This window comes from Sus scrofa, chromosome X (assembly GCF_054392235.1).
Source record: "Sus scrofa isolate SSC_HxYL_T2T_F1_AM1 chromosome X, Sscrofa_HxYL_maternal_Yorkshire_Landrace_v2.0, whole genome shotgun sequence".
In the NCBI taxonomy this organism is placed as follows: Eukaryota; Metazoa; Chordata; class Mammalia; order Artiodactyla; family Suidae; genus Sus; species Sus scrofa.
In genome coordinates this window covers 14,129,783-14,157,157 of record NC_139401.1, presented here as the reverse complement: position 1 = coordinate 14,157,157, position 27,375 = coordinate 14,129,783, and the positions used below count along the sequence as shown (strand labels likewise).

The 27,375-nt window shown below is 45.9% G+C and overlaps 1 protein-coding gene and 1 long non-coding RNA gene across 3 annotated transcripts in view; one reads left to right on the top strand and one right to left on the bottom strand.

The window, feature by feature from the left end:
* Positions 1–27,375, top strand: part of GPM6B (glycoprotein M6B) — a 152,877-nt gene that overhangs the window by 80,410 nt on the left and 45,092 nt on the right. The window lies entirely within an intron of this gene.
* Positions 18,485–24,620, bottom strand: LOC146394479 (uncharacterized). Its single transcript, XR_014835719.1, has 2 exons — positions 20,646–24,620; positions 18,485–19,405 (listed from the first exon to the last, which is right to left on the bottom strand). It is a non-coding gene; the product is annotated as an uncharacterized LOC146394479 (long non-coding RNA).

Genomic DNA, 27,375 nt, shown 5'->3' with positions numbered 1-27,375 from the left:
CTATTGACCAGTCAGTGGACGCTTGGGTTGTTTGTACTTTTTGACTATTATAACTGATACTACTATGAAGTTCCATGTATGAGTTTTTATGTATGAAGGCATAGGCTGTTCCTTTCTCTTGGGTATATACCTGGGAATGGAATTGTCACATGAATAACTCTGTTTAACTTTTGCAGATATTTCCACATTGTTTCCCAGAGTGGTTGCTCCATTTATACATATTCTTGCCAGCGGGCAGTGGATGGGGATTCCGGTTTCTCCATATCCACCCCAGCACTTGTTCCTGTCTTTTTGATTACGGCCATCCTAGTTTGTGTGAAGTGATATTTCATTCTCCCATTCAGTTTTGTCAGGTGAAGAACTTTCGTGATATGGGGCGTTTGTCTGAGTAAACAGGAAAAGTATCTGAAATTCTTACTTCATCTTTCGGGAGGTCCCTTGATATCTTTATAATGGCCATTGAAGATTCATGTGGTCCCAGGCTTAGACTGTAGAAAATGTAGGTGTTTATTCGGTACTTCCCCTTCTATGTTTCGAACCAAATATGATTAAAGAAAATAACAGAGAATTTAAAAAACCCATTAATATTTAAATCCCAGTGTTGGTAAAGTTGCTTGAAAAAGAATCTTGGAATTACTTACTCAACGTGATATATAGGAGCCATTTTCTAATGTGCCAGTGTTAATCCACTTAGAGCCGAGTGGCTAATGGATTAGCAAACACTTCTATTTTCTATAAAGAAATGAGTATTGTGAGAGCCTGAGTGATGCTGAGACAGAAGGCTGAATAGAATCATAATTCATGTATTCAAACTATGCAAAAATACAGGTGGGATTAATGTTGCCTTGGCGTTTAGATGGGATATTTATGCATTGCAGCTAGAAATAATAGAGTGAAATGCATAAAGAACGAGGATCCTTACTTGTTTAAAGTAGACTAGGAGAGAGAAATTCATTGGTATATGTTAACATTTGGTCTCAAAATCCTTATTTATATTAAAAATGGTTTGGTTTTTTTTTTTTTTTTTTTTGTCTTTTTGCCATTGCATGGGCCTCTCCCGCAGCATATGGAGGTTCCCAGGCTAGGGGTCCAATCGGAGCTGAGCTGCCAGCCTACGCCAGAGCCACAGCAACGTGGGATCCGAGCTGCGTCTGCAACCCACACTACGGCTCACGGCAACGCCGGATGTTTCACCCATTGAGCAAGGGCAGGGATCGAACCTGCAACCTCATGGTTCCTAGTCAGATTCATTAACCACTGCGCCACAACGGGAAACCCGGTTTGGATTTTTTTTTAAATTGCCTTCTTGTTCCCTCAACTGATTTTCTGCCAAGTTTTTCTGTTCACCCTGCAGAAGCTGGGCAGCAACTCATCTGTAAGGATGCTTGCAGACACATAGGGTGGTATTTTCACTCATCTCATCATCGTTTCCTGAGGTCTCATCTTTGTGTTATTGCTGATTTGGGGAATTTGGGTCTTAGAGTACCATGTTTATCTGTTTAGCATATGGAAACATGACAAGTGCTGGGCGAAAAAGCTCAATGCAAATACACATACTGACGGAACAGCCAAACCATCTGTCTCCCTCGGTCCATTAACGGTCGTCTCACTGGTGCCGTTGAGAGCAAGCTCTTCTCCCCCTTATTGTACATGCATTGGCTCAGGCCAAGAAATGAGCGATTCCTGCATGTGTTGGCGGCCCCACTGCCGTACTGACATGTGCCTAGAAGGTGTGAGTCAGTACTAGGAAAGATGATTAAGAAGTTTGGGGGGGGGGTTGTTGTTTTTTTTAAAGGGAGGGGTTGAGGAGAGGGAAGAAATGGGGCTTTGCTCTGGTTGGTCAATTTCTTTCCCCTTCACTTTATGGAATAGAGAAACAGAAATATGAGCGTCCAGAGAGTGCAAGACAGCTTTTCATGAGTCATGGATGCTGGGAGAGTATTTGTTGGGTTAAGGTTCATGAGAGCAGCGCCCAGGAACACTGATCAGAATTAGGCGAATGGGTCTAGAAGTGCTGGGGGTGACCAGGAGATGCCATAGAGGGATGTATGGAAATTTAGAATTCCAGGCTGGAAATGCAAGTGTGAAAAAGGAACTAGGGCTTAGTGGCAAAACCAGAGGCAGCCAAATGGCAGAGGAAGGGAGAGATGGAAGCTGAGCAAGGGAGATAGCAATGGAGGGCAGAGGGCAGGGGTGTTGGCATTCCTCTCTGTTGAATAGGACTCCTCGCTCATTCTAAGACAAAGTACCCACCACTTGAGACCTGGTACCCGCTTTGTGGCCTGGGAGCCATCCCCAGAAGGATGCAACCTCCTGCATGTGGAGGGGGATGTTTCAGAGAAAACCCATGATGAGGGCCATTGATGAGGAGGTTGCCCTGGGCTCTGCGTGGATGTGTGTGCCCCGTATAGAACATGTAACTGGAAATTCGGCACTTTCAAATTTAAGTTGGCTTGTGAGGTTGCTGATGTCCTTTTGTCTTGAGAAGGGAAAGCATCTCATCAGAATGGTGGAATGCTAACGATTTAAACAAAACCCTGAAACTTGACTTATAAATATATAACCAGAGGTAAGCTGAAAGCTGGATAAGTTGTAGGTGAATGTGAAGACCAAAGTATGTATCAGAGGAGAGGGGATTCTTTTTCTCTCAATTTCCCTCTCACATGGAAAAATCAAATCTCTCTCTCTCTCTTTTGTTTTTGGAATAGGTTGTTGGAATAGGTTGGAGAGAAGGCCATTTCATACAAATGAGCAAAATTGTGTGAGATGGAAAATGGCAGTCTATCCTAAATAAATACTAAAAGAGCTGGAGGCTGTTCAAGTGCTTACATTTGCACTGTAGAAAAGAAAATATTCTGGCAAATGCTAGAAGATACCCAAGTAAGTGAGGCAAGATACAGCCCCGCATTCTTGGTCTGACTTTAGAATCAAGACAATGAGTTGTCTCTTTTGTTTTCTTATTTTTGTTCAGAGTATAGTTAGTGGTTAAAAAAAAAAAAAAGTGGTTTGAGGACTCTAAGCCATAGAGAGCTCAGACACTGTTGAAATGTCTTGATAGGTTCTGGGATGGGGGGAACCACCTGCAGCTGTAGACATCTGGAGGATACCGTGGGCCACACCATCAAATACTTTGTCTTACCCAAGTTCGAAGCTCCTTCCAGATCCCAGCATTGACCTGGAGAATGAGAGTCTCCAGTTCCTTGGGCTCAGCGTCTCTTTGTGTCTTACTGGCAGTCATCTTACTGGATCCAGCTGGAATAATAATGTTGATGCTGTTTGTTCAAACAATTCTGAATGTACTAAGTTGATGAAATTATTAAATGGAGTGTTTGACTTTCACAGGATACATTTGTGGTCAGAGTACCTTTTGGCTATCAGAAGATGAAGGCACTGAAACTTCTTGCCATCTAATGGACATCAGTCCAGTGTGAAATTAGGTTTTCTCAGTTACTTGTTTTGTGGGGGGTGGGGGGAGACATACCCACAGCATGCGGAAGTTCCCAGGCCAGGGATGGAACCTTCGCCTCAGCAGTGACAATGCCAGATCTTTAACCCACTGCACCACCAGGAAACTCTCTTCTCAGTTACTTTTAATATAACCAACATTTGTGTTAAAGTAGAGCTCTATAAAAATGGAATTTGGGGCAGCCATGACACACACACACACACAAAACAGGAAATACTGGTATATACTAAAATGTTTCTTAAGTCCACAACAGGCAAAATTATCGAAGGAAAAACGTGTATTAGTGATTGCTTACAGCCAGGACTGGCAGGTGGGGTGGGGTTGGGAGGAAAGGGGATTGACTGCCAGTGGAATTAGAGTTTCTTTTCGGGGTCATCAGAATCTTCAAAGTTAGATCATGGTGAGAGTTGTAACCATAGAATTGAAGCAAATGCAAAGGGAGGAAGAAACTAAAAACTGTTGCATTATATGCTTTAAGTGGGTGAATTATATGGTGTGTCAATAATACCTCAATTAAGCTGTTTTCTTTTTTAAAAACATGGGTTTTGGCTTAATCATACACTTTAACCAGTGAAAGAAATATGCCGAGTAAATGAGAATAATGCATCATTTTATGTTGTGCCTGTTGACTCCTATTTTAATTAGGGAAATATGCATCTCTAATTACTGCCAATGTGTGCCTAAGGCTGATGTGTTTGGATAGATCTCTTTGACCATGGAAATAGTTGTTCTTTAATCAGGTCAATAAAACAATTACTGCTGGCAGATGGATGTGCCTCCTGTTCAACATCGAGGTCATTTTGAGCCCCTGGGCTGCACGGACTGGAGGTAGAAAATTAAAACCACTTGGTGTTTCTGCATATTGAGCCTACCAATGTAATATATTAGATATGTAAATGTACACTTTACAAGACACTTGGCCAAATGTTCCCTTTCTGGTACGGAAGGGTTGTTTCCTTACCGATGTTTTAAAAGAGGTGGTCCTCTGTGGCCCATTTTTATTTCTCTAAGATAGAAAAATTGTATTCTTATTTTAAAAGCCACAAGACATAAGCATTGCCAGCAGTCTAGTAATTATCTGAAAACAGTGGGTTTGCTTTGAACGTGACCACGTTTTTTTCAATCTAGGCTGGGTGCTTTGGCATGGCATAAGAGAAGCAACACGTATGGCATCAGAGGTCAAAGCCTTTTTGAAAAAAAAAGCAGATGGACGCTTTGGCAAAAAAGAATGTTGTAACGTGGTAACTGGGGGAGGGGGTGGTGGTTCATAGACCTGAGAGATAGTGAGAAATGAGTCATTGGGAGGGTTCCCCACAAGCTGCAGCCCTTGAGTTATGTCTCAAAAGTGGATAAGTGGATGAGGAGAGGGAAGAATGAGGAGGAAACTGGTCCAAGAAGAAGAGGCAAGAAGGTACGTGTGGGGAACCCAGAGGATGTGGAGGGAGGGTGATCCATGTGGACCTGGGAGAGCCAAGCTGATCTCGTAGGCAGGGATTCCATTGTAGATTGTGGGGACAGCTCAATGGAAGTGTTGGTTTTGGGATCTAGAACTTGAGCGATTAGACAACTTGATGTCCAGCTGTACAGCCATTGCTACCATGCAAGCCTGAGGCCAGGAGAGACTGGATAAAGGGGCAAGGATGGCATTGAATTACACACATGCACACATGTGATAAGTGATCCGATATGAAGAATCATAGCCAGCTAATAAGTGTTTTAGAGGCAGAGACTGTGTGCATTGTATATAGAAGGATTCTATGGAATTTGAGTGACTCTTCCAAACAAAGAAGTGGGGTTATATTATGACCATTATATGGATGTAGTCAGGGATGTCCAGAGAGGCAGACGTTAAGGAACTTCCCAAAGTGACTGAGCTGGTCAGTGGAGGAGCTGGAATTCCGAATGCCCAGAAATTTTGAGTTATTGGGATGATGGTGATGCTTTTGATGGGAAGGACATCATTAGGAAGTGTGAGGGGAGGCACCCGATGGGCGTGGAGAAGATGATGTCATCTGAGCATATTTTGAGTTTAGAAGGATGTGAAATATTTTAGTGAAAATCTGTGTACATGTAAATGTGTATTGTGTGTCCGTGCTACACATGTATATATGCATATGTGCACGCACACCGAATGTGTTTATGGGAGTGTCGCGTGCCTGCATGTATAGACCCGCACTTGCGCACGATGTATGTTTATATGTGTACCTATATGTACACGCATCCATGTGTCTGCATGTCCATGAGGTGCTGGTGAATGCACACGTGTATGTGCATGTACATGATACACACACGCACACACATTGTACATCCACGTGCTTTCACTGAAATATCTTACTTTCTTCTAAATTGAAAATATTCTAAATTGAAATCATCTTTCCCACCCCCACCGGAACTTTCTTCCTCCTCCCCCTTCATTTATGTATGTAAGTACATATACGTGAATGCATGTGCAATTGTACACATTCACGTGTGTGTTGTAAATGAGCCACCAACACTTAAGAAAGAAACCGTGGCCTGAAATTTAGAATGGAGGGGCTTCAACCTAGTGGAGGTGTTGGAATCTAATGGAAAGGGTGACTTTCTAAGAGATAGACTGCACACCCACCTGAGCCTCAGAACACCCATGGGAGGGTCACAAGGAGACTAGGAGGTGTAGCCAGAACAGTGGACCAGAGCATGGGGTGGGAGCAGGCATTCGTTCTTCCGTGAGCAGGTGTCTCTAGGCAGTGCCTGGCCGGAAATAGGAACCCAAGAGATGGCATCTGAATGTCAGGGTTGTGCATTTTAAAAAAATATTTAGTGTGCACTTGCTGTGCAGCAGACACTGAGTGAGGGACCCAGGAGTGGGCAGGGATACTGGGGGATCTCAGGCAGGCAGGGCCATCAGGCTTGAAGCACTAGCAGAGCCCACGGTGACGGAGGAAGTGCCGGGCAGCTCAGGTTGCTGGGGGTCACAGAGGACGGAGCCTGAGGGGTGGATGGCGTGATGCTCAGCCAGATACTCCCCCTGCCGATGGGACTCTGGCCCTGCCAGGGCATCAGCCAGGAAGAGGGAGCTCCCGTAAACTCACAGCTCTGATGAAGCAAATGTCCTCATGAACTTGTAAACCCATCGCAACCTGCTTTCTTAAGTGCTCATTTTGAAGTTGGCCTTGGCACTTTTCTCATTCATGGATCGTGCTTTCAGTGCTGTATCTAAACCCCCATCACCAGACCCCAAATCATGGAGATTGTCTCCTGTTTTCCTCTACAAGTTTGATAGTTTGGCATCTTGGCCTCCGATCCATTTGGAGTTCATTTTTGTTTGAGGTACGTGTCTAAATTCGCCTCCTGCCTCTGGATGTACAGTGTGTTGAAGAGACTCTTTTTTCCTCCACCGAGTTACCTTTGGCAAAAGTTGGTTGAGTCTATTTGTGTGGGTCGTTTCTGGGCTCTCTCTTCTGTTCCACTGACCTACGTGATTGCCCTTTTGTCAAAAGCACACCACCTTGATTGATGTCGCCTTATAGTAAGTCTTGAAACCGGGTGAGTCCTCTCTGGCTTTGTTCTTCCTTTTCAGAATGATTTCGGCTCTTCTAGTTTCTTTGCCTTTGCGTGAGTACTTAGAAGTCGCTCGCTGATGGCCATCAGAAGGCTGGCCAGGGTTTTGACTTGACTGCACTGCATCTATAGATCACAATGCAGAGAATAAAGCTATTGTTTTGAACACTGGTTCTTAAGTGGGGCTTGAAGACCTGGGGTTAGGAAAGGCTCGAACCAAGAGAAACCACCCAGGCCAGCAAAACATCAGTTCACAGAGAAAAAAGAGCCTGGGGCCTGTGCTGTAGACCAGAAAGCAAGGGCGAGGTGGGAGCCAGGGGCTAGGGGTCATTAGAGAGAACAGAGGAGGAGGCGGAGTCGGGATCAGTAATGGGAACTGGATCACATGCACAAAGACGTGCTTTGGTCCCAGTGTGGGGGGCCCGGGGCTGGGGCGGGGGCAGTGTTTAGGCATCTAATAAAGGCAGGAGACTCAGCTCTGTGGGACGTGATTGGGAGGCAAAGCAGATCGGCCCTGACGTCATTTTTGGCCGCTCCTTCTGCCTTTGGGAAGGGAGAAGGCGGGAGGGCAGCCCTCCAGAGCCAAGCTTAGCCCCAGCTGGCGCCTGGCTCCATCCTGACCCTTGGGGGCCTTGAAAACCAGCCCCCTGGCCGGAGGGAAGGAAGTGGGGTTTGTAGGAGAAAGCACATCCCCTCGTATCCCTGGTGGTTCTGGGTTAAAAGGGCTCCGAGCCCTTGCAGACAGTTCATTCCGGGTCAGAGAAATCTTCATTTCCCCACCTCGCTGTCTTTTGAGGACTTACTGTTTGGTGGCATGGAACACAAATCATTTCTTTTCCCGGCAGCTTAGAGATTCACTAGATGGGTGTTTTTATGACCTTTCAAACGGTCCAGTCTGGTCGGCTGGCTGGTGCCTGTTGCAGCTTTAAGAGTCTCCGGCAGCAAAGACAAAGGTGACAGGGACAGCTTCCAAGGCGGGATGACAAGGAGCAGGGATGGCGAGCACCCTGTAGTCGAGTCCAGGGTGGTCAGAGCAGCCACGATGCCTTTCAGTCTTTTTTCCCATCAGTGGAGATTGAAACCATGTAAACAAATATGGCCAGGGTGTTGTCTCTAAGGATTCCCCCTTACTAAGTGTTTATACTAACCGGATTTCTTCATCTTGTCAATTTCTCCAGGAGAAAGGGGGAGATGTAGCTAGCGCTCCACAGCAAGATTGGAGAAAGAGTTGAGGGTTGATCTTTTTTTTTTTTTTTTTTAATGCAGAGATTTAATTGCACTTTAGTAGGAGGGCGGATGTTGATTACTCAGTGGCCCAATAAATATTTTCTAATAAGTTTGGAGGCCCTTTGAGGGGAGGCGCGTTTTAGGAAAATGGAAAAACACGCCAGCCACTTGGGCTTGGAGGGAGGCAAATCCTGACATTCAGACACTGTTGCTAAGAGCAGCCTGGCTTTGCCCCTCCTCCTCCTCCTCCTCTCTCCCCTGCTTTTAAAAAGCAGAAGCTTAAAAGCGGCTATTGTGTGGCGGGGAGGAATATGCTAATTTGAGGCACGGTTCCCCTCTGAGTCTTTTTTGAGCCTGTCATAGCTGAGATATGAATGATGATAGAGAGAGGAAGGCGACATTGTGTGGAGAGAAAAAGGGCTGAACCGGGCGGCCACACCAGTCACCCGCATGGCCCCTGGCCCCTGAGCCAGCCGAGTGGGTCCCACTGGGCTCCCTGGCCCGCCGCCCCACCCCCGCCCCCTCGCAGGAAGGCTGTGTGTGTGTGGGGGGGATCTTATTAAGTGCAAGGGCCTCAGGGTGGTGGGGGGGGGGAGGGCCTGCCACCTCCTAGACAAACAGTAGCCAAGGGGGGAATAAAAAAGAAATCGGTGTTTTGACATGGGCAGCAAAACTTTATAATGCCTAGGCCGCGATTGAAACATCATCAAATATCCTCGTGATTTTCAAAGCTGGTCTGATGGCGGAGTTAGATCATTTCGGTTGTATTTCTTTTTGTCAAGTCTTTGCCTACCCCGATGGCCCTCCCTCTGGATAACTAGAGGGGTAGCTACATTTTTATGCCTTAGACATTGATTGTTAGCCAGGATCACTGTACAATGAGACAGCCGTGTTGGATGGGGACGGCTACCTTCCATCATAGGCAAAAACATATTTTTTTTTTTTCTGCTCCGACTGGCTGATTTTTATGCAGGGAAGTGCATTGATTTAATTCCTTGTGGACACATTTTAGCTCAGTTAGTTTTTGAAACGTGTGAATTTTATAACTGAAGAATAATGCACGCATTACCAAACAGCCATTAAGACCTACAAAAGTGCTTCCAAATTGAAATTTCACATGACTCACCGGAGGCAATTTGTATACTCGTCATGTATACCTGTCATGCGTTCTGTATAGTTCTATGGTTTTATACTACCGTTGAGGCTACAAAACAAATGTTAATTGAATTCTAGGCTTGTATTGAGTACTTAGTAGATATGGATGGTTATGTGCTTTAGGTGGGGAACAAAAATAGAAGATATCTTTATTTCAGTGGTCTCTAAATGTGCTTTTTTTTAAAAAAAAGAAAGATTAAATCTTTTCCTGATAAATCCTGAAAAGCTGAAAAACATGATAAGTCTGTGCTGTAAAAATGGGAATTTATACCCATAGCGTTTCATTGACTAGAAATGAGTTATCTGGATGCACACAGGTATTAAATGCACAAGACTGTGTAGATTTGCTTCTTTTTTCTTTTCTTTTCTTTCTTTTTTTTTTTTTTTTTTTTTTTTTTTTGCTTTTTAGGGCCGAACCCTCAGCATATGGAGGTTCCCAGGCTAGGGGTCCAATCGGAGCTGTAGCCACCGGCCTACACCACAGCCACAGCAACACGGGATCCGAGCCGGCATCTGTGACCTACACCACAGCCCACGGTAACACTGGATCCTTAACCCACTGAGCGAGGCCAGGGATCAAACCCTCATCCTCGTGGATACTAGTTAGGTTCGTTAACCACTGAACCATGACAGGAACTCCGAGATATCTAGATTTTTGATGAGTGAAGGAGAGGAAGACAGGGAAGGGAATGGACATGTTCTGGCAGAAAAGTTCAGAAGTTAGCGTTTCAGGCAAAGGTTTACTGTTTTTTATTCACAATGATAAAAATAATCATTTTTAGTGATACTAGTTTAAGTGGTGAAATCATTGCTGTCTTTGACCCCTCTGAATGTATTAAAAATGAGCTTGGAGTTAATGAGTTTGTAATCCATATCTCATTTCTTTTGACTGCCAGCACTGGGGTTAGCAGTAATTAGTGAAAAATAATCAAATTACTTTTTTTTTTAAGGAGTAAATATACTGGATAATTAACATATTGACTGATCAACTCTTTGGTGTGAACATGACAAATTACCTGTCAGTTTTACCCAGGAAACTGACAGAAGAGCAGAAGAGGTTACAGCAGATCCCTCAAATAAGATTTTTGTCATTTCAAGCAAGCTAATCATCAGGATGGCCAGTTAGAAGTAAAGATGTTCAAATGTTCTAAATGCACATGAGTTTCACGGTGCCATGTTCAATTTATCCTTCATAAAATGCCAATGCCTAGGATCAGGCACTTTAAAAAAAAAATGTTCAAACTCATATTTTGTTTGGGGATTTGAAGAGTTAGCCCAAATCAAGAACGTGCTTATTTTTTTTCTCTGTTTTTGCAAACACTAGTGAGCATTTCTCTGTTGGCAGTTTAACCACCACACGAGCTTGGATTCTTTTACTGCTTTATCATTTTAAGTGCTTAAGAGGCATTTCACATTCCCTCGAAGTGTCCATTTTCAGCTGGGGAACATAACACACTCGTGTGCTCCATTTATCGGTGAGAAGTTGCAATTCGTTATTAATGATAAAGCATAGAGATGTGCACTGGTTTCCATTTCATAAATGTGTGCATCTCTTCTTCCCATTAACCGCTGCCACTCCCTTGTACTTGGATTTGCTTTCCTGGGTGGGATCTCAGCCTGGGAGCTGGGAATTGCCCATACTCCTAGGTTCACCCCCCGCCCCCCGACAGTGGGTGGAGCAGGTGACTAGTAACTATCCATTCTGCTCTGTCCGGGGCCGGTTGACAAGATCCATGCTGGCGCTTTATTGCCTTCAAGAAAAAGCATTTCAAACCCCAGTCTGGTCCTGCCTATTAATCATAGGAGCTACTTTGTATTGAGTGTTCCCAGCTCTTGTGCAAAGCCCATGGTATGCATTAGATGCTTAATCCAATGGCATGGCTTATCAGTGGCTTTTCATTAGAAAGATACATTAACAAGCATTGATTTCCGTATGTTGTCTTCTCTCTTATACTTGGTCTTGGCCCAGTCTGATTTATTTGAGAAGGTATTTTGTAAGATAAATGAATGTGTTTTTGCAAAGATAGAACGTATATTTTAGGAAGAATTGTCTACGTCTCCTGTGTGCATTGCAGACCTCGCATTTGGGTCTCATCCTAACAGAGGCTTTCCTTGGATAACTATGCATCATGCGAAAACAAGAGCATGTTTGGCTGTGAGTCAGGAGACCCGAGTCTTGAGTCCTGTCTCTCCCGATGACACCCTGGAGAAGGAGAGAAGGGCTAGGCGGCCTTAAATTTTTCCTCCTCCTTGAGGATTCTGTGTGTGCGTAAGATTTATTTTAAGCAAGGCCAGAAAAATCAGGGAAAAATTTAACAAAATTGTCCTTGTTATAGTTTCTGAGAAGAAATTCTAGATTGCTTGACACCTGTGCCTTCATCTTAAGTGCCTAGGTGGTAAAATGAAGGCATCTCCATGGCCCAGACCAAGGACAAAGCCTAGTGGCACAGCACTGGTAAAGCCTCCTCTCTGAATTGACATCCATCATTTTGTAACCACTTTGAAAGTACATTAGCCCATTCTGTTGTGAGCCACACGGGAAGTCCAACATGAGCCCATTCTGATTCCACTTGAGTGTATGATTAAGTGACCTTACATTTTGTTGATGGGAAACATGGAATGAGAGAAATGTTTTAAGCAGACTGGCATGTTGCCAACATTAAGCTATCTTATTCCCTTAAAAACAGGAACGGTTTTTATCAAATAGCTCGTGCGCTCATCGCAGAAGATGACATTGACCTGATCTAATCTTCCTGGCTTTAAAAAAATGAATAAATAAATAAAAGAGACGATTCCTTTTAGCAATACAGGATGCCACTGATGTGAAAATAGTGAATCCGGTTTAAAAGAAACTCTTAACCACTTGACCGGCCTAACTAGAGGGGCGGATTCTGTCAGTTGGGGCTTGTTTACCAGGCGAATCTCAGCAGCATCCATAGACTTTTCAGAAGTCGCAGGTGTCAGCTCAGAAGGAGGCGGGGATAACGGGCTCCGAGAAACTGAAACGTGACTCCAAACGGTGCTGTTTTGATGACAAAGATTCTGATGGGCTGAATGAATAAAGTTGAAGGTGCAGGAGCAGAGTCTGAGTAAATTGATTCATAAAATCTCCTTGGGAGAAAGCAGTCTTTTCCTGAGGTACCGTTATTTAAACATGGCAAACCCACAAATTAAGTATCTAAATGAAAAAAAGAAAGTAGGTTAATTTGGTATTACTTACTCCTCAAGAAACCTAGGCTGGCTTCTAGAAATCAGTTTCCTATTAGGAGGGTTCCTGAGTCATCTGTTGAAAAAAAAAACTCTTCTTGAGTTGTTGTTTTGGGGCTTTTTTGGTGGGTTGTTTTTGTTTGTTTTTCCTGGTGACTGGAGAGAACTCTGTCCTGTCTGCCTTAGAAATTAAGGCCAACTTGTGTCTCAGGTTCCAGCATATCTCTGGTTTCACAGTGATCTTCTCGTCTCTTCTTTGTCGTACCTACAGCATTTGGAGGGTCCCGGGCTAGGAGTCAAATTGGAGCTGCAGCTGCCGGCCTACACCACAGCCGCAGCAACAGCAGATCAGAGCTACATCTGCGACCTACACCGCAGCTTGCCACAACGCTGGATCCTTCACCCACTGATCAAGGCCAGGGATTGAACCTGCACCCTCACAGACACCATGTTGGGTTCTTAACCCGCTGAGCCACAATGGGAACTCTTCACAGTGATTTACAGCACCCCTCTAGAGCCAGCGTTCAGTCACCCCCTCTCAGGATCCTATTATACATTGTTAGGGCCTGGAGACAAACCTTTACATTCCAGTAAAATCATGACCTTGGGCATTTAGTCATGGAGAGCACAAGTCATGGATCTGGCTGTGCCAGCCCAGCAGGTGGTTGCCCTCATTTGCCCCTGTCCATTCCTGAGGTCGGAGGCCATACGCACAGAGGTGGTTCCTCTGATTTGCTTTTTCTTCCGCAGTGCTCTGAATCTTGACATTACCCAATAAGAAGTTGTCATGTGTGGTTTTATGACATAATTTGTTACTTATAGATTTCAGTGAGATTGCTAAGATTTACTCTGCCTTCTCTACACACTGGGATATTTTATGCCTGACCTGGCAGGGAGGGATGGTTATCTCAAGTTGTCCCAGTGGTTTCCAACTTTCAAAGCCCACTGATAATTTTAGTGGAGCAAAGGGCCTTAAATGACTTCATCTTTCTCCTTCTCACTTCCCTCCCAGAAAAATAAAGAGAAGAGGCAATTTAATCAAATAGTCCATTTGGATAAATGTGAATATATTTCAAAGTATGCGGGATTTGGTCTTTTTTAGTGGAGCTTCTCAGCAGCCGAGGCTAAGTGAAATAGCTCCCACTTTTGGGCAGTTCATATTTTATACCAACCCTGGACCACCCAGCAACTGATCCACCAAGGCACTGATTTTTTTTTTTTTTTTTGGTGGACTTTGAGCTGAGGGCTTTTGAATTGTGCATCTCTGAATCCTGGGTGTTTGTCTGAACTAGCAGGAACAGGCACACTAACCTCAGAAAGCAAATTTCACATACTTGGTCACGCTATGTGTTGGTAAATCGCAAATCTTCTGTTAAGCTACATACTCTTTGGTAAGTCAGTGGTTTTCAGATTTTGGTGTGTTTATCAGAATTGTTTGGTATGAGACTGCTTGTTTGGGATGTTCATGACCCCTCATGTGACTAGGTAGTTTCAGGAAGGTCACGTTGATGGTAGGAGCAGAAGGTGACAGCCACATGCTCACCCAGATCACCTCAGTCCACACTGACGGTTGGAGGGCTGACAGATACCATAGTCTTCCTATCCTAGCCAGTCAATAATCTATTTTTTATTGTAAAAAGTAAGCAACTGTGTGCTTCGGTTGTGCTAAAAATTTTAATCCCCGATCCGTGAAGAGGTCTTAACCGATCTTCAGTTAAAACTGTCTTTCTACCAGATTTCTGTTGGGCAAAAAAAAACCAAAACATTAGAACGTGATGTTCAGGGTTTGTATGTTGCTATCGGGAAGCAGTAAGTTTTATCCATTTTGTTTCGGAAATAAATTTCCAAGTGGGTAACAGGGTCTGTATTTTACTTTATATTTTATTTTTGATTTTTTGGTCTTTTTGTCTTTAGGGCCACATCTGTGGCATATGGAGATTCCCAGGCTAGGGGTCCAATCGGAACTGCAGCTGCCAGCCCACGCCAGAGCCACAGCAACGCGGGATCCGAGCCACATCTGCGACCTACACCACAGCTCACAGCAAGGCCAGATCCTTAACCCACTGAGCGAGGCCAGGGATCGAACCCGCGTCCTCATGGATGCTAGTCAAGTTCACTAACCACTGAGCCATGACGGGCTCTCCAACAGGGTCTCTGTATTTTATTATAAAATATTTTTGTAGGGGTTTCACTGGCTTCCATTTTCTTCATGCTGTTAACAATATGCAGAGAAGTTGGGTGTAACTGGGCTTTGAGAAGTTCGAGGACACAAGTCAGGAAAAGCAAAGCCGAGAAGGACTGAATTGCATCATGTGCTTGCAGAGAAAGAGATGCTGGCATCTCACTCCGAAGAATGCCGGGAGCCCAGTAGAATCCACCCCAGGGTATTGAGATGTCATTTAGAGCAAGTGAAAAGTGACTTGACCTGCATAGTGAGAGGCTGACTCGGGCACTGGGAACAGTGATGGAGGTGGGGTTGCAGGGCTCCTTACCTGATGTCTCTTATTTCTTCTTATAACCACACTGCCAAACTGGTCACTTAAGGCTCTGTGGCTCTTAGAGCAAGGACAGGCTTCACAGAGCATCTGGTCCAGCCTTCTTGTACATGAGGAAGCAGAGGCTCAGGCGTGAGTTGCCCAAGCCATCATGACTGGCAGGTGACAAGGCCAGTACCTACTCATTGATTAGCCAGAACATCCTCACCTTGTACTGACCTTCAATCTTCCATGCCTCTGGGACCCACTGGCATTCTGTGCATTTTTTGCCCGGGACATTGGGAATGCTTTATGCAAATTGGGGGCCAGGAGCACAGAGTGCCCCTGCTCACTTGCATGTTCCATTGTCCCATTGGATTTCATGGGCAGAACAGAAGTTCAAAGATCAAGTTATTAAGATTTTCAAGACATTGACATCAGCATATGAAAGCAAGCTCGAGGCCCTCCTGTGCACCAAGCTTTTTGTGATTTTTTTTTTTTAAATAAGCATCAGAGGCAGATCTCCTTTGGTCTTGAGTACCCAGGTGTGAGCAACATCCTCCAGTTTCCAGAAACCAATTTTGACAATTTGCTAAAGAGTGCCCTTGGAGATGCATCTGTTTAAATCCCATGGCCTTGTCGTTCTCACATCCGTTGGTTGGCTTGCAGCTTGCTCACAGGCATCGCGTCTGAGGCGTGCCTCCGCTGGGAGGTCTGGGGGAGGCGGCGGGGTGGGGGCAAGTACCTTTAGAAGTCCAGTCAGGTCAGACAGGGCCACAGACGTGAACCCCTCAGGGACATGGAAAGATCTGGAAGGATGTAGGATCACCAGCTATTCTTTGCTCTCTCTACCTCCCCCTTGGACCTGTGCGACGGGGGTGGGAGCACAGAAACCTTACATGACAGAAACACTAGCCCTTCATGAGTACCACGTAGGACACGCTGTCCTGAGGCTCTGTGTGAAGGATTCCACCTACCGATAGCCCGATGAAGGAAGTTCTCTATGACTCCTTTTCATAGGTGGCAAAGCCGAGGCTCAGAAAGGTCACGTGGCATCATACAGTTGGTAACTGGTGGAGCTGGCCTGGCAGGGACAGTGGGCAAGGTTCCAGACATGAGAGCCTTCTCAGCAGGGGAAGCATGCAGCCCTGTGTTTTTGGCCGTCCTGAGCGAGTCTTTGGGGGTGACCTGGATTCTCTGAGTTGACGCACCTGGTCACCTAAGTCATGGCTGCCTGAGTCTTGAGTTCCAAGCTCTGGCATCCAACGGCCTGAGGCAAGTCTCAGCTCAGCCTCTGACAAGCCCTGGGGCTTGGGCCAAGTCTCTTTGTCTCCCCCTTTGGTCTTGCTTCCTTTGTCCCCGTGGGGAGAGTGGTTATGCGCGCCTCTCGATACCATCGTGAAGGCCAAAATGAAAGCACTTGCCTTGGGAATTTTGTTGTGGCACAGGGGGAAAAAAGTCTAACTAGTATCCATGAGGATGCAGGTTCAATCCCTGGCCTCACTCAGTGGGTTAAGGATCCTGTGTTGCCGTGAGCTGTGATGTAGGTCGCAGACACGACTCAGATCCTGCATTGCTGTGGCTGTGGTGTAGGCCAGCAGCTACAGCTCTCATTCAACCCCTATCCCAGGAACTTCCATGTGCCGTGGGTGCAGCACTTAAAAGACCAAAAAAAAAAAAAAAAAAAGAAAGAAAGAAAGAAAAGAAAGAGCACGGATTACAATTCCCGCAACAACATTGGTACCAAGGAGTCCCCCAGTTCTTAAGTGCCAGTTTCTCTCTGCCCCTCTGAAGCCACTGTCACATCTCAGGTGGGCGTGGTGGGCCCCCTGGACAGGGCACTGAGCCTGCTCCCTGGGCTCCGCATCCAGCCAGCTCTTAAGCCCAGAGCAAATGGCAACAGCTCGTGGAGGGAACTGGCCAAGTATTTCTGGTAGCTGGCACTTCGGTCTCTTTGTGATAACTTGGTGGTAATTGCAGAGAAGCGCCTGCAAAGATTAGGAAACTATCACCAGGCCCCAGGGGTTTCTGCTTTCCATTGCCCGGAACTGCATGAAGTCAGCACTGTCAGGAGCAGGCCTGGAGGGGTTTGGTTCCCCAAGGGGGAGGTAGGAGTCAGTGTGCCTGCCTGACCAAGCACCTTTACCCAGCAGCCCAACAGGTAGAAATCCATTCAGCCACACGTGGACTCCCATTTCAGGGAAAGGTGACAGAGGCTCCTGCGCATGGAGGGTGAAGAGCCAGCCAGCCAAAGTAGCACCTGGGCAAGAATAAGGTCTCCTTCATGAGTTGTCAAGTTTAAAGGGCTTGCATCCTCTTTATCCCTACCTTAATGGGCTCATCCCATAAGTCCCCAACTTCCCTAGAGAATTTTCAGAGCCCAGAAGTCTTGTGATTTAGCCTTGAATTTGAAAATGCCTGGCTTCCTACCTGTGTGGGAGGCAGGTATCAACAGGGGAAGTGTCTTTCCGGTGGAAATAGCCGTCATTCGGAGAGGTTGCGTCTATAACTAGAGACACGGGGGTGGTTCAAGGGAAGGATGGGAGGAAAAGGAAAACGGGTGGATTTAACCAAGGAGGGCTTCTGTAGGAGCTGGGCTTGGGGCTGTGCCTTCCAGGAAAAGAAGAACAGCTGGGAAGGCAGCATGAGTTGGGATTTGGGCAGACGATGTGGAGAAAACCCCCACTGGCTGCCCCCGTGTCACCTTGCTTTCAGGGTGAGCCACCAGCTTCCTCTGGGTAAGAGAACACCCCAGCCCACGCAGTCTCCAGCGGACAGAGTAGGAAGTGCTCCGCAGATACGGGCAGGATCCCAGCAGCTACAGCTCAGCAGCTCCCAGAAGGGTTTGGAAGACCCGTCCTGGTTCACATTGACTGGGCCATGCCTGGTGGACACGTTAATTGGGAGCCCTCCCAGGGTGAGCTCGTTGATGGTGTGCCACTCCTAATGAGGAGCCTGAGCTCCCCACGAGATGTGATAATTAATCAGGAAGCACATTGTCAGATCAGCTGTCTCGTCTCCTGATGTACGCCTGGCGTACAGAGGGAGGAGTAGAAGCTTGCCTTGTTAAACAGTAAAACCAGGTTAAGAACCCATTCTCTGGCCCTGGCTTGTGTGTTGGCTTTCCCTGTGGTTCCAGCCTGTCGGGTCCACTTCTCCCCAGCGTGACGAGACCCACCGTGAGGGTATTGTTTATCTGCCTCCAGCTCTCTCTGGTCTCCGATCACCTGAAGGCTCAGCCCCACTCAGGACCCCCAGCAGTCTGTACTTGGCCAGCTGCTTGTCTTACAGAAACCCAAACCACCATACCTTCCATTATGTCACCCATAAAATGGCCTGACGACATCTCCTCCCTCCCAGGGCTGTGATGTGAACTAAATCCAGGAACAAATAGATCCTTCCCAATGCCCCCCCCTTTTTTTTTTAAAGATTTTTATTTTTTTTTATTATAGTTGGTTTAAAGTGTTGTCAATTTCTGCTGTACAGCAAAGTGACCCAGTCACACACACACACACACATTGTTTTTCTCACGTTATCCTCCTCCATGTTCCATCACAAGTGACTAGATAGAGTTCCCTGTGCTACACAGCGGGATCTCCCCACTGCCCTTTTAACTCCGGGGTGGTGCCCAAGCATCAGTATTATCTTTTTTCTTAAACAACGACACCCCTGGCATATGGAAGTTCCCAAGTCAGGGATCAAATCCGAACTGCAGTTGCACCCTATGCCACAGCTGTAGCAACTCTGGATCCTTAACCCACTGCACCAGGCCAGGGATGAAACCCGCAACTCCTCAGCAACCTAAGCCACAGTCAGGTTCTTAACCCACTGTACCGCAGCAGGATCTCCCAGGCATCTGTGTTTTCAAAGCTTCCCCAGTGAGCGTGGTCAGGCTTGGGCACCGTGGGCTGATAGGGTATCATCATAAAAGTCAGGGGAAACTGAGCGAAGAAAAGATAGGTTTAAGGCAGTGGTTCTCATCTGGGGGTGACGTTGGCCCTGCAGGGGACATTTGTCAATGTCTGGAGATGTTTTTTTGGTTGTCACAACGAGGGTGGAATCACTGGCACCTAGTGAGTAGAGACCAGAGATGCTGCTCAACATCCTCCAATATGCAGGACGGCCTCAGGGTTACCCAGAAGTCATCCAGCCCCATATGTCACTGGTGCTGAGGCTGAGCAACCCTGATCTCAGAGAAAGAAGCAGCCATGCTGATCTCGACTCTGGGGCAGACAGGTATGGGCTACACCAGCAAGAAAAAGGCACACGCCACATCCTGCCGCAACATGGCCCGTGCCAGGCGCCCATTCATCAGCCCGGTACACTGAACCCTCTCCTGCCACACCTATTTCTATCATGGGAAGCCTTGGCCTGCTCCTGCCAAATATATTCTCTCACTCTCCTTTTGGAAAATGAGGTCGAGTGGCGTTTTTGCCAGAAAGAGAGGCTCATCACCTGTCAGTTTGCTTTTGCCAGACTCAAGAGTCACTGTCTTGGCAGCCCCTAACGAGGACACGGCCTGTCATTAAGTAAACAGCTGATTAGGTGGGGAAGCGACTGGCTAATCGGCAGTCCCACGTGCCCACTGTTATTGATGACCTTGGTCTGCCTAGGAACCACCTCCACCGTTAAGGAGAAGGTCTTGTGATGATGCCTTCTACTTATGAAGCTCTAGCATTTCTGAGAGTTTTCATATAGTACACCATCCAGTTTGACTTGTCACTTGAGCTCTTAGCTGTGTGCAGTGTCATTTCCTGTAAAGGAAAGTGTAACAAATATAGAGGTGGTACTGAGGAAACACATCCGGAAAGCAAATGATAAGAGTAAAGAATCAAAAGGCATTAAAACCCCACAGTGGATGTAAAATTAGAAATTTCTTTTGTTTTAGGGCAGCAGGGGCAGCAGATGGCAGTTCCCAGGCTAGGGGTCAAATCGGAGCTGCGGCCGCTGGCCTACACCACAGCCACAGCAACACCAGATCCGAGCCGCATCTGCAACCTATGCCACAGGTCAGGGCAGCGCCAGATCCTTAACCCACTAAGTGAGACCAGGGATCGAACCCGCATCCCCATGGTCCCTAGTCAGGTTCGTTGCTGCTGAGCCACAATGGGAACTCCCAAAACTAGAGATTTTGTTCCGGTAATGGGAGAGAATGGCTTGCCAATTGATAAAGCTTTGGGAAGACCTAATTGTGGAAAAGACCCAACTGTAGACAATCACATTCTAAACTTCAGGCTCCACACTATAGTTTCTATGTCTTTTAAATTTATGCAGCCTTTTGAACACATCACCGAAGTAAGAATATCTTGAATATTATCAGTACTTTACACAGAGGATATCTTTTCTGCTTGAAATGTGAGATTTAAGAATTCTTGCTGTATTTGGGAGTTCCTGTCGTGGCGCAGTGGTTAACGAATCCGACTAGGAACCATGAGCTTGCGGGTTCGGTCCCTGCCCTTGCTCAGTGGGTTAACGATCCGGCGTTGCCGTGAGCTGTGGTGTGGGTTGCAGACGTGGCTCGGATCCCGCGTTGCTGTGGCTCTGGCGTAGACCGGTGGCTACAGCTCCGATTCGACCCCTAGCCTGGGAACCTCCATATGCCGCGGGAGCGGCCCAAGAAATAGCAACAACAACAAAAGACAAAAGACAAAAAAAAAAAAAAAAAAAAGAATTCTTGCTGTATTTGTAAGTCTGGTCTCTCCAGTGGCTCATAAATTTGCCACTAGAACATGTCTTTGGTTTTGTCACAAGAAGTAATAGGAAAATAGGGGTCACTTAACAATTTCTCAAAAATTCATCCATCGAAGCAGGTGAAGGGTTTTTGCACTCGAACGTAGCCTGAGGTTATCTTTGGTTCTAGGGCTATTGCTCTGGGTATTGATTTCCTTTGACGGGCAAAGAGGAAGAATTGTGCTGGGGTGTGTGAATGCCTTCTAGGTCCCGGAAATAGTGCAGAAGGACCAGGTCTCCAGAAAACCCGCGGGCTCTGAGTTACCCATCTTTGTTGGAGGCAGTGGCCATGATGTCTTTCCCAAAAGCTGTCTTAGCTCCTTCCTCCGGAGGGAGGTGAAGGGGCTTGAGGAGTCGGGAGGGTGCGTCAGCTCCCTGGAAGAGAGGGGGCATCTATCACCAGGAGGAAGGAGGTGATCCAGAAAGAAAACAGTCAACGCCAAGAATGGAACCTGAGGTGAATAGAAAGGAAATGAAGGCAGCTCTGTCCCTGGAGCTGTGTGACCATGAAGAGGTTCTGTCCTTGGGTGCTGAGTGGGAGGCTGGTCTTGGGGGGGAAAAAAAGTGTTCCATGGAATGTGACAATTTCAGAGGAATTCTATCGACCCTTGAACAACGTAGATGTGAATTGCATGGGTCCACTTATACGTGGATTTTTGCACTAAATACATATTACACGATCCAAGGTTGGTTGAATCTCAAGATTGGAACTGCGTATACAGATTGCCAACGGTAAAATTATATACAGTTTTCAACTTCCCCCAACCCCCATGCTGTTCAAAGGTCAAGTGTGGTTTTAAAGGAATACGGAAACATCCCTTCTTAGTGATTAATGACTCCCATTAAGGAGCCATTCTGAGGCCAGAAGAAACCTAAAATACAATTCTGAAAGTTGAAAGAAGTACACATTAGGCCAACTTCATTGATGGCTATGTGATAAGGATATGTAGATAGATCATTCGACAAGTTAACGAATTCCTCGTTGAATGAATAATCATAGTCATGTGACAGAACGGTGACTCAGTTTTTGGTATGCGGTAGAAGCTTAGTGACTCTTGGTTGAATGAATGAACCAGCCAACCAGTCAGCTGACCAGGATGATGTCCATAGTGGCCCTGAGAGTCCTCTCACTTTCGTCTTGTGTTCAACACTCCTGCCAGTTATTCGGATCACAGGATCATATAAGAAACACAAAGCAAATTTTTGGTACTTGAAGACTATGATACTGTAATGTATAATAAATATCTATTTGGTCTTTGTCCTATTTCTGGTACACAGCTCCTAAAACCATTGGAAATTTGTTTACTGTTACTGTGATGAAGAGTGATAAATGTGTCTTTTGTTTTATTAACAAGGTGGCTTTGGGGGACCTCAGGACAGGGCTTGTTGTCAGTAGAACCAGCCTTGTGATTAGAGAATTGGAACTCTTGGTCCTTGTATGATTCTGTGATCCAATTCAACTCCTCTTCCTCCCTTGTTCCCCAGCCCTGACCTCCAGGGAGGGGAGAGGGGCTGTAGTTCAGTTACCAATGGCCAATCATTTCATCAATCATGCCTATGTAATGAAGCCTCCGTAAAAGGGCTGGGTTTGCAGAGCTGCTGGGTTGGCGAACACGTGAGGATATGGAGAAAGTGGTGCCTGGAGAGAGCATAGAAGCTCTGTGCCCTTTCCTCCTTGCCTTGCCCTGTGTATCTCTTCCTCTGGCTGTTGGCTTGTAGCCTTTAATAACCTTTTTATAATAAACCAGTAATCTAGTAAGTAAAATGTTTTCTCTGAGCTCTGTGAGAACTCAGCCATTCAACCACAGCTCTGCTTATGGAAGTTCTGATGGCTATTTGGTGGACTCCTTGCCAGTCCTCATCTTTTTTGCTCCTTCTACATTATTCTGCGCACTTTGACACTGTTAACTTGATGCCTCTCATGGAACCTTTGTCTAATTCCATCATCCCACTTAAATTCAAATCTCAGTGTATTTGTAGTTTTTCCCTCTCCCTGGTCATTTGTTTACTGTTCACTTAAGTGTATTTGTTGAGGACCTACTATGTGCCAGGGACTGTTCTAGAAGCTGGTAATACAACAGAGGTCAAAGCACACATAAATTTCGGCCCTTAAGGGGCTTATATCCTAGGAGAAGAAAGACAGTAAGTGAGTGAATAGCGCGATCACTGTTGGATCACGGTCAAAGCCATAAAAAACAGCCAACCCAGGTTAAGGGACTGAGTCTGTCATGGCTGTCTTTTAGGCGGCAGAGTCAGGGAGGGTCCCCTGGGAAGGTGGAATTTGAGCAGAGCCAGACTTCTTGTTTTTCCAAGGCAACCTCTCCACCAAAGGGTCAACCACTCTCCTTTGGAGCCGTATTCCTGAATGCGTCCTGGGCAGCTCCCACGGGATGTCCAAGGACACCTGAACCCATACACGCTCATCCCTGCACCAAAGCTCTTCCTTCTCTTTGGTTTCCCCACTTGGGTTCAAAAATGGAACATGAGCATCTCTCCACTCACTGAAGCCGGAAGCTCCAGACTGCCCTTCACACCTTCTCCTTTTCCACTCCATGCCTAGGTGTCCATCCAACCAGATGCCGTCCGGGTCCTCCCTGGTTCCTCATGCCCCTCCTTCCCCGTGCTTGTGCCCTTTGAAGAGACGTCCTACTTGGTTTTCCAGCCTCTGGTTTTGCTCTGCCTCCACGCCGTCTTTAAAACATCACCACCAGAATGGCCTTCAGGGAAAGCCTAGATCAGATCTGCTCTCACGCCTTCCATCTCCGCCCAGTGCCTCCAGGGTTTGCAAGGTGTTCAGCCTTGCTGCTTCCCAACCTACTGATTCAGCCATCTCCCTGCATTCCCCCACCCCGACCACACACACCCTGTGCTCTGACCCCTGTGTCATGAGAATCACATCCCCAGCACTTTGGCAGTACTCTTTTCCCTTTTGTCTCTTTCTCAGTTTTTCCTGGAATAATTTTTCTCTTCCCTGCCCTTTCTTCCCTCACTCTTGTGCTTCCCAACCTGGCAGGTTTCTAACCGCGCTCAGTGGCCAACTGTGTTCTGTGAAGCTTTTCCCCAATTTTCTTGCCCTTCCCCTCATCTCCCTTGTTGGGACTCTGTTGTGCTTGTAAGCAGGTAGGAGTCCCCTGGTTTAGGAGGATTCTCTGTGTCCCATTAGCCTCTGGGTTACTTTGTTCAACCACGCGCAACTACCATTGTAGCCAATATCAGCAATTCTGTATGGCTCAATCTAATATGTCCAGGTGTGTCAGTATTTGTTATTCTTGTTATGGCTTTCAGAAGTATTTGTGCCTTCAACCAGAATGCCTTAAAATCACGAAGCTCAAAGAGTAATTTTCAGCCCCAGGAGACATCTCCCATCTTCTTCATTCTACATAGTTTTTCTAGCCAAAAATGGGTGCAGACCTTAGAAACGCTGTAAATGTATACTCTTTGCTTTCTGGTTCTTAGCACATTTTCTACCATGTTTGTTTGTTTGTTTGTTTGTTTGTTTCCTGATTCAGATCATTGATCATAAGCACCAAGGAGGTTTTGAGTCTGCTAAGAAAGTCGTGTACTGGAGAGTTCCCATTGTGGCTCAGCAGGTTAAGAGCCCGACATAGCATCTGTGAGGATGTGGGTTCAGTCCCTGGCCTTGCATAATGGGTTAAGGTTCCGGCATTGCTGAAAGCTGCCGTGTGGGTCACAGATGTGGCTCGGATCCAGTGGCTGTGGTGTAGGTCGGCAGCTGCAGCTCTGATTCGACACCTAGCCAGGGAACTTCCATATGCTGAGGGTGCGGCCCTAAAGAGAGAGAGAAAAAAAAAAAAAGAAAGCAAGCAAGTGGTACACTGGCAACTTCCAGAATTGTCATACTCATTGTCAGTCTAATGAAAAGAAAACAGTCCAGTCATGACTAAGGCAAAAGTGATGGGTAGTCGATTTATAGTATTTTCAGGGTGAAAAGGAGATCAGAGTATCAGCTGGAGGATTTGTGAATATTTGGTCCAAGGGCTGTGATTCCCACGCCCTGATACAGAGCTGGCGTTGCCCTTGCATTTAGGAGGTCTTTGACATCCTGCCTTCCCACTTCCACCAACATTTTCAAATACTATTCTCCCAAATTATTCCATTCTGCCAGTTCTGTAATTGAATGATTTTGCTTTTGATTGAATGATGATGCTTTTCAAATCAAAACCAATAACGTCGCTAGTCACAGTTGTTGCCGTTTGTGCTGCATCGAATTTTGTGGTGGTATTCACTCTGGCTGGAACTGCTCAGAGAGAAAGAACAAGCCTGTCAGCGTCACAGCGATTGCCATCTTCCTGGCTGGATGCATCTGAGCCGTCTTTGCAGAAACGTTTGCCAAGCATCCTGTGGGGACCCCGCAGCACGTTTTCCTTTGCTCTGTAGTGACATCACCTCGGAATCTCTTGTTGCCAGTCTGAAATTTCAGGCTGCCATTCCTCTCAGTCCCCTCGCCAGGCGACAGTAAAGCTGGCTGGGGCCGGAACTTAAGGAGATCATTGATTGTGAGCGTTGTCTCCTGGGACCATGGTTAAAGTGAAAAATGAGATGTGAAATGAAAAGAAAATATTGAAACAGGCTCAACTGGTTTTCAAAGGCTTTCCTGGTTGAACAGGGCCAGACATATTGAGTGTAGCAAGCTCCGGGGATTATCTAAAAGCAGTGCATGCAAAGATCAGGTTGTCAGCTGATTTTGATCCCGGGGCTTATCCTTTATTTTATTTTATTTTGTTTTATGTTTTTGATTTTTTTTTTTTTATCTAAAGTATTGAGCAACAAACCTTCAAATCTTGGGGGAGATTTTTTTAGGAAAGGGTGGCCTCCAACTTATGTTTATGTTTGCTCCTAAGATGGGTATTCAAGGAGTCCCCTGGTGGCTCGGTGGGTTAAAGATCCAGCAGTTGTCACTGCTATGGCTCGGGTTCCGTCCCTGGCCCAGGAGCTTCAGCATGCCGCAGGTGCAGCCAAAAATAAATAAATAAATAAACGAGGGTTCAAACCAAACAAGGAGCACACTCGGCCCGGTCCGGGAGCCCCTTACCCTCTGCTTATCAATGGTCATCCCTGTATTTGACTTGAGTTTTTAAGATTGTGGGTTTTAAGAAAAAATTTTATTAAGGTATAGTTGATTTACAATGTTGGGCCAATTTTTGCTGTACAGCAAAGTGACCCAGTCACATATATGTGTGTGTGTGTGTGTGTGTGTATACACATACATATATACGTATATGTACCTCTTATTGCATTTTCGGTTTTGTTCATTTTTTAAAGTTTTACTGAAGTGTAGTCGCTGTACAGTGTTGTGATAATTCCTGCTCTACGACAAAGTGATTCATTTATATGTAGACACACGTCCATTCTCCGTCAAATTCTTTTCCCATGTAGATTACCACTGAAGTTTTCTGGGCTCTTCAGCAGGTCCCTGTTGGCCAGTCATTCCGTAGACCTCAGTGTGCATGTGCCCATCCCTTGTTTTGGATGGAGGTATAACTGACTTACAATATTATGTTCATTTCAAGTGCACAACGTAGTGATTCAACATTTGTGTACATTGCAAAACGGTCACCACAGTAAGTGTAGTTGCCACCTGTCCCCTTAGAAAGTTAATACAATATTCTTGACTGTATTTCCCATGCCGTACGTTACATCTCCGTGACTTATTTATTGTATAACTGGAAGTTTGAACTTCTTAATCTCTTTCACCCATTTTGCCCTCCGCAACCCCCTATGCCTCTGGCAACCGCCAGTCTGTTCTCTGTATCTTTGAGCCTGGGTTTTGTTTATTTTGTTTGGTTTGTTTTTTAGATTCCACATATAAGTAAAATCGCGTGTTATTTGTCTTTCTCCATCTGACTTATTTCACTTAGCATACATGGATGGACCTTAAGGGTATTACACTGAGTTTCTGTAACTCTTTGAGATCGGGACAGTGAAGGTAAGTGGGTGAAACAAATGCTTAAAAAGTAGTGCAGAGGCGTCTCTGCAGTGGCACCGTGGGCTAATGATCTGGCTTGTCTCTGTGGCGGCGCTGGTTCAATTCTCAGCCTCGTGCAGTAGGTTAAGGGTCCAGTGTTGCCACACCTGTGGCATAGGTCACAGCTGCAGCGTGGCTTCACTCCTTGGCCCTGGGGAACGTCATATGCTGTGGGTGTGGCCAGAAAAGGGAAAAAAAAAGAGTTGTACAGAAATTCCTGATGTTTGGGAACCTATGGCATATAACCATGATAAAGGCTTATATGCTTAGATAGGCTGAGAACGATGATCCAGTAGTAGTTGGGTGTGCAGAAAGGCTTGTGAAACCAGCAGTCAGAATCATTATTGTTACAGAAGCCTTTCTGCCTAACATTCAGAACACTCTCGAAAACAGCCTTTGAACTCTGAGTGAGGGGTTCTAAGGAGAAAAGCGTAGAGAAATAACCGCGTCCAAAAGCAAAACCACTCTATTTTGATTTTTCATTCCAAGGACCCACCAAAATATCAGCTAGCTGTACGTGTGGCATATTATGCTTATTTTTAAATCGGGATGGATATTTGCGTAATGAGTCGACTTGAGCTAAGGTTTCT